At 42.8% G+C, this 7,835-nt stretch overlaps 1 pseudogene; it reads left to right on the plus strand.

Moving 5' to 3' along the window:
- Nucleotides 1–5,392: 5,392 nt before the first annotated feature.
- On the plus strand, nucleotides 5,393–7,557 carry LOC110743396 (annotated as a pseudogene).
- Nucleotides 7,558–7,835: the final 278 nt, after the last annotated feature.

The following is a 7,835-nucleotide window of genomic DNA, read 5'->3' on the forward strand; positions in this document are numbered from 1 at the left end:
CAATGACTGGATAAAGAAACTGTGAGATTTATATATATATATTGCAGTTACTCAGCAATAAAATGAATGAATTAATAGTATTAGCAGCGACCTGGATAAGATTGGAGACTATTATTCTAAGTGAAGTAACTCAGGAATGGAAACGCAAACAACATATATTCTCACTGATACGTGGGAACTAAGATATGAGGATGCAAAGGCATTAAAATGACATAATGGACTTTGGGAATTTGGGGGGAATTGTGGGAAGAGGGAGAGGGATAAAATACTACAAATATGGTGCAGTGTACACTGCTTAGGTGATAGGTGCACCAATATCTCACAAATCACCAATAAAGAGCTTACTCATGTAACCAAACACCACTTGTACCCCAATAACCTATGGAAAAATAGAAAGATAAAAAAAAATTTAAAGTGTCACATGGCTATTCCATTACCTGCACTAGTGAATGAAAGTTTTTTTTTTTTAATTTGGGAATTAAGAACCCTAACATACTGCAAAACTATAACTTTCAAATTTGGAAGAGATATTAGAGGTTATCAAACTTAATTTCCTGATGAGAAGAACTAGTTCTTAAATGGATTCTAATCATGACAGAACTACAACTAAAACCCAACCCAATTAAGGTCAATGGTCTTTCTGCTACATTTCCTTCCATTATCCTTGAGACTTCCCTGGCATGACTTATAGGGTCTCAGTAAAGGAAATTCATTATCTTTCACTTTTGAGAAAATACTACTTTTCTGCATAGCAAAGTCATCTACTCAGCTCACGTAGTTCTCCACATCCTTATGGAGCTGCTTCTAATGCACTTAGAGATTCTGATAATGCAGCAAAAGACCCTTGGTATTCACTGCCCAGCAGTAGGTAACATAATTCCTGGCAGTAGTTGGTTCTCAATAAATGGTTGACAATAGATGGAATAATAAATAATGTAAATTTCTGTGAGCTTCATGAACTATTTTCATGCATATTCATTAGGATAAGTTTGTCTGAACTAGCAAAATGAACTTAAGTTTCCATGGTAATCTTTTTTGCACTTAACAGCTATAACATATTGGGGGATTTTGTTTTTAATCCTTCAACAACTCTCCAAAGTTTAATATGCTATAATCTCTTTTGGGATCCAGACTGTTTTATTTGTCTCTTCAGATCTGGAACAGAACCTGGTACTTAATATATCCAAATTGAATGAATGAAGAACTGTCCATCATCTTCCCCTCTCCATCTTCCACATCTTCGCCTTTCCTTTCTTCTCCACACACTTCCAGGGGCCCTCATTTGCTCCTTGTAGAGCTTGTACATGTCACAAAGCTGAGGACTCCCACAGTGTTTGCACATATATACAGGGCCCTGCACGCCACATGATAATTCAGACAGAGGACACGGAATCTGTGTCAGTGCTGCTAGCGCTAGTGCTGCGTTCAAAATGGGTCCTTGTAATTCTGCACATAGCAAAGAGTGATGCAGCTGATATCAGCTGTGGCTTTGAGATCCTATGTTTGCCCCCGCTCTGTTCTCCCTCCTCCTCATCAGCCTCCTCCTCATTTTCTTCCTATGTCACTGTTGGTGCATGCATGCGTCATTGGCAATCTCTTGCTGTGGCTGGAACATCTCTTCATCTATGAATAGATTTTAACAGCCTCCTTCAAGCTTCCTCTCTTGGCTGAGTTGACTCAGCCACACTGGGAGTAGGGAATGCTTTGACTGACAGCTAGCTTTACCATCCTAAGGTGCCATGGTGTGGATATAAAAAGAGAGGTGCGAGAGGACCTAAGGACGTGGCTTAAAGGAAACCCTCCGAGAAACATGAATCCATCATGGCAAACTAAGAGAAGTAAAAAAGGAATACAGGCAGCAGCTGGAGAGCTATAGTAGGTTGTTATGGATGAAGTGATAGCTTGGGATATGAAATTAGTGATTTAAAAAAAAGACATCTCTCAGATTTGGCTTTGATCTAAAGATTAAAAAGAAATTGCTTCCCTTGAGAAAGGATATTTAGGGAGCCAATTTGCAAGTAGCCAAGCTGGAGGAAAGAGGATTTCCAGAAGGCAAATCCAGGTCATCTGTTTAGAATTGATGGGTGCTTATTGTCTCTCACACTGAATTCACAGTACTGCCTTTAATTAGTAACAGGAACACAGTCATAGCAGCCGCCAGCTGCAAAACCTGCCTCTGTGGGCTTTCAGAGACAAGAGGGACCATTTCTGGCTCAGGCAGACACAGCTGCTTCATGCACCCAGAATGTGTGGGAACAAACCCGGCTTGAGCCTTATGTAGGATAAAACCAGCCAAAGAGGTTTTTCCAGATAGAGGTAACCTCATGGCTGTTTATTAATAGGACAATGGATTCACCCTATAGAAATGTTTGGTGGTGTCTGCTTAATTGTTCTCAGGCAGTTATTACTGCAATTAGGGACCTGTGACATTGCAAAACCTCGTCTAGACTAGTACATATTAAAAAGAACCTGTTTGTGATTGCTTTTTGTTGGAGAGAGCAGATAAACAGTTTGCCTTGGAGTCTCATGCATGTGTGTACTTGGGCTCTCTCTCTCTCTCTCTAAACTATAGCTTTTGCGGATTTTCATGCAAGTGAAGTATTTTGAGTGGCACAACCAGCATGCAAATACATGCTTCCTTCAGATCACTCACCCTTAACTCCAACATACAACATCTGTCTTAGCTGGCATTCCTGTAAGCAATGACTATTAAGATTTCAGTTTTTATTTTTTTTAATCTGGAGGCTTTGCCCAAGCTACAATGAGAGGAGCAGCTTCAGAAAGAGAAGGGAAGACACTCATTTCCAAAATACCACGACCTCCAGGAAACTTTATAATTAGAGCTTCAATCCTCTTGAAATCTCCTCTGCCTCAGATATTAGGAATCTGCACTGCTGGAGTTTTCTTCTATCACTTACAGCAAGCCTTCTTTTTCTCATCATCATCATCTACAACCAGGTATATCCTTAATGCCCCCATCTTTCCAAAGTCAGTGTTAGGTGGAGAATTACTATTCACCTTCTTTAACTTATGCCGAATTTTTTCTTCTTTGAGAGATTACAGCATTTTACCTCTCTGCCATTCATTTGTGTCCTTAACTATGTGAATCTTTGGGTTGTTACTTAACAGTTTGATGGGTGTACATTATCTTCTCAATGACATGCTAAGTCCTTGGGCACAGTGACATAATCAGGAGTGTCTGGCAGCAACAACAGATTCCGATATAGGAGGCCTTTAAGAAATATTGGTAGTTTGAGAATGCTTTTTAACTTTTGATTTAGCAGTTTTTGATTTATGAAAAATTGAGTGGAAAGTACAGAGCTCCCATATACTCCACCCCGACCCACCAGTCCGCTCCTCCCAACTTCCCCTATTACTGACATCTTGCATTAGTGAGGTATATTTGTTGCATTTGATAAGCCTGTATTGATGCATTATTATTAAGTCCATATTTTATACTGTTTTCACTTTTGGTGGGGTACATTCTATGAGTTTTGACAACATGTAATATCATGTATCCACCATCACAGTATCAAACAGAATAGTTTCACTGCTCCAGATCCCCAGAGCTCCACCTGTTTATGTCCCCCAACACACATACATATATACCAAACCCCTGGCAACTACTTATCGTTTTACTGTATCTATAGTTTTGTTTTTCCCAGAATGTCATATGGTTAGAATCACATACTATGTAGCCTTTTCAGATTGGCTTCTTTCACTTAGCAATATTCATTTAAGCTTCTCCCATGTCTTTGTGGCTTGATAACTCATCTCTTTTTATTGCTGAATAATATTCCACTGTCTGGATTACTACAGTTTATCTATTCACCTATTGGAGGACATTTTGGTTACTTCCTTATTTTGGCAATTATGAATAAAGCTACTATAAACATCCATATGCAAGTTTTTGTGTGGACATAAGTTTTCAACTCATTTGGATAGATACCAAAAAGTGCAACTGCTGGATCATATGGTATGTTCAGTTTTTTAGGAAACTACCAAACTGTCTTCCAAAGTGGCTATACTGTTTTGCATTCCCAACAGCAATGGGTGAGAATTCCAGTTGCTTTGATGATTTTTTGAGCCTAGGTTTTGGTAAGTGGAAAATATAAAGAAGATACGTTTATGGGGTGGGATTCATTCAGAGCCATACACTCCTACCCTTGGACTGTCCTGCAGTAAACAGTGAGGGGTGGTGGACCGTGAGTGGATATAGAAAAAGCAAACCTTGGTGATATCGTCACCCTGCAACTTCTCAGCTATGTGGTCAAAATAAGTTACTTAGTCAATCTGAGCTTGGTTTTATCTTATTTAGACGGAGACAATAGTACTAACTTCCTCAGACTCTAGCAACTACTAAATAAGATAATGCACTAGCATAATCTTGAACACACAATGGATACTCAATAACAGTGCATCCCTTTGAACAATAGGAACTAAGCTAATTTTCACCAGAATTTTTGTGACAATGTGATAACCTGCATCCACTCCCTCTACTCCAGGTTCCTTTATTATTATCATAAAGTCCTATGACTAAAACAAGAAAATGACCTCAGAATTCTTAACAAGAGCAGAATTTCCTAGTTGCTATTTCCACCTGGTGAAAAATTAAGAAACTAGAAACGTCACTCAGACTCCTTGACTTATGAGAATCTCAGACTCTTGAATACAGGGCTGCAGACCTCCAAGGGCTCTCCCTAGTCAGCCACATCTTAGAAGATAAGACCTCCCATGGGAGTGGACCAGTGCAAGTTGTCCCCTTTGATTCTTTTCCACTAGAGTTTCACTGACCCTGTACCTTTCCTTTGAGAACAATTATTAGCAGCATTTTGCAACCATGGCTGAATTGCAACCTTGAAAGAGGTTAAAAACTGCAATCAACCTGGTGACATTTTCACCCATCTTCCTATAATTATCATGGGAGATGTCACTGTCCAGTGAGACTCTTATGCAGTGATCATGTGGTAGACCATATTTTTTATACTTTGCACTGCTTTTGCTGTTTACATGAGGGCAGGTATGTGTGTGTGTTGCCTGCAGCCTAATTGATTTTAAACCATTTTAAGGCCGGGAGCAGTGGCTCACACCTGTAATTCCAGCAGGCATTTTGGGAGGCCGAGGTGGGCAGATCACGAGGTCAAGAGATTGAGACCTTCCTGGCCAACATAGTGAAACCCCGTATCTACTAAAAATACAAAAATTAGCTGGACATGGTGGCAAGTGCCTGTAGTCCCAGCTACTTGGGAGGCTGAGGCAGGAGAATTGGTTGAACCTGGGAGGTGGGGATTCCAGTGAGCTGAGATCATGCCACTGCACTCCAGCCTGGTGACAGAATGAGACTGTCTCAAAAAAAAAAAAAAAAGAAAAGAAAAAAAAAAATTAAGTATATTTCCGATCCTGCTTCTCTGGCCCTGAGCTAATAGTCACCATTGGTCTACCAGTTGAATGTAAAGGGTGAAAGATTCAAAGCACACAAACAGTCTGGCTCTTAGCCTCAGCAGCTAGCCTCATAAGATTATCTTGACCTGCTGATTTCCAATTGAGGACCAGAGGTAGAAAAGTAAATGTAATAATTGTGTTTCATTGTGCAAGTGAGCCAGGTTTCTATACTGGTCATTAAAATATATAGGAACAGTCTTTCCACTATTGTTTAGCTACTACCATATGCATAGCATTGTACTGAGTGGGAAATGCTGAAGAAAGACCAGGAGGAATTAAGGCTCAAAGATTAAAAAGTCATGATTTCTCCACTTTCAAGGGTTTATTCCTGTGAATAATTATGGTTCAGTGACTAAAGGGGAAACATGTTGATGGGCCCCTGTTAGCAAATAATTATTGACATATTCCAGCCCAGCCCTCCCTTAGTCTATACAAAGATGTAGCATTATGATTGACAGAGAACCCTACAACAGGGGAGCTACGGAGGTGAGGTTACTTCAGAAATACTTTCAGTAGCAGGAGAATGTGAGCTTTGACATTTTAAAAATTCTGTATTGAGTCTACAAAGGCCAGTAAGTAGAAATTATACTTCAGGCTATAGAGTGTGAAAGGAAGACTGGTCACATTGCAGCAGGAATCTGCAAGGATCCTGTTACTAAATTAGTTACTGTGAGAATTATATTTTAGAAGCAAAACTCCAACATTGTTACAAGACGAAAGAAGCTTCTTTGATCTGAGAGGAGATGGTTTTGTGTTGTTTAAAGAAAACAGAGGGCTCTGGAATCTCTGTGAGCCCTAGTCAGTGCCACATCCCCACCCTACCGCCAAGGCCGTGTATAAGCTGGTGTTGACCCAGCAGGATAAAAGTGTCTGGAAACCCTCTTCTGTGGCTGGTAACATGCCAACCTTGAGCCCGGCAAGCCATGAGCAGGCATAGTATGGCGGGAAGGTGCTGTGAGATATTGGCTATGAGTTCGATATCTTCTTTACCTCAGTGCAGAAGAAAGTGACCTGGACCCTCTGGGCAGTGCTGGATGCCATGGGCCAGAGGTGGCTGCTTGTAGTGAGGACTTGGCACCTCGGTGACCTGCACTATGGTGGTCTGATCAACGCAATAAAGCACAAACTGCTGCCAAGCACGGTAGGCTCAGGTAAAGATCTGGAGGTGCTCCTATGCTGTCCTACCACCTCTGAAGGAGCCAGACCATCCAGCCAGACAGCAGCATCGGTAAGGACTGCAAGTATGCAGATCTCACTGAAGATCCGCTACCCACCTGTGAGTCTGAAGGACACTACTGCCAGAGCTCTGCCCTTTTGGAATGAAGAAATAGTCCCCTAGATCAAGGAGGGGAAACGGGTACTGATTGCAGCCCATGGCAGCAGCCTTGGGGAACTGTTATTTGGGGAGGTATTTCCCAATCAGGAGGCATGGGGGTCAGGACTCACTTGAGGTAGTCTGTCCCTTAGCAAAGCACAAGTGCTGTGCTGGGAGATCCTCTGCTCTCTTCAGAGCTGGCAGGCAGTAACGTTTAAGTCCACTGAAGCTGCACTCACAGCCACCCCTTCCTCCAGGTGGTCTGTCACATGGAGATGGGAGTTTTATCTATAAGCCCCTGACTGGGGCTGCTGCCTTTTTTTCAGAGATGCCCTGCCCAAGGAGGAGGGGTCTAGGCAGGCAGTCTGACTACAGTGGCTTTGCTGGCTGCGGTGGGCTCCGCCCAGTTTGAACTTCCCAGTGGTGGCTTTGTTTACACTGTGAGGGGAAAACCCCCTACTCAAGCCTCAGTAATGGTGGACACCCCTCCCCCCACCAAGCTCAAGCATCCCAGGTCGACTTCAGACTGTTGTGCTGGCAGGGAGAATTTCAAGCGGGTGGATCTTAGCTTGCTGGACTCCATGGGGGTGGGATCCGCTGAGCTAGACCACTTGGCTCCCTGGCTTCAGCCCCCTTTCCAGAGTAGTGAATGGTTCTGTCTCGCTGGTATTCCACGTGTCACTGTGGTATGAAAAAAAACTCCTGCAGTTAGTTCCATGTCTGCCCTAATGGCTGCCTAGTTTTGTGCTTGAAACCCAGGGCCCTGGTGGAGATTCCAAGGGAATCTCCTGGTCTGCGGGTTGTGCAGACTGTGGGAAAAGCATAGTATCTGGGCCAGAGTGCACAGTTCCTCACAGCGCAGTCCCTCATGGCTTCCCTTGGCTAGAGGAGGGAGTTCCCCAACCCCTTAAGCTTCCCAGGTGAGACAGTGCCCCACCCTGCTTGGCTCGCCCTCCGTGGGCTGCACCCACTATCTAACCAGTCCCAATGAGATGAGCTGGGTACCTCAGTTGGAAGTGCAGAAATCACCCACCTTCTCCGTTGCTCTTGCTGGGAGTTGCAGACCAGAGCTGTTCCT

Source organism: Papio anubis, chromosome 5, assembly GCF_008728515.1.
Source record: "Papio anubis isolate 15944 chromosome 5, Panubis1.0, whole genome shotgun sequence".
Taxonomy (NCBI): domain Eukaryota; kingdom Metazoa; phylum Chordata; class Mammalia; order Primates; family Cercopithecidae; genus Papio; species Papio anubis.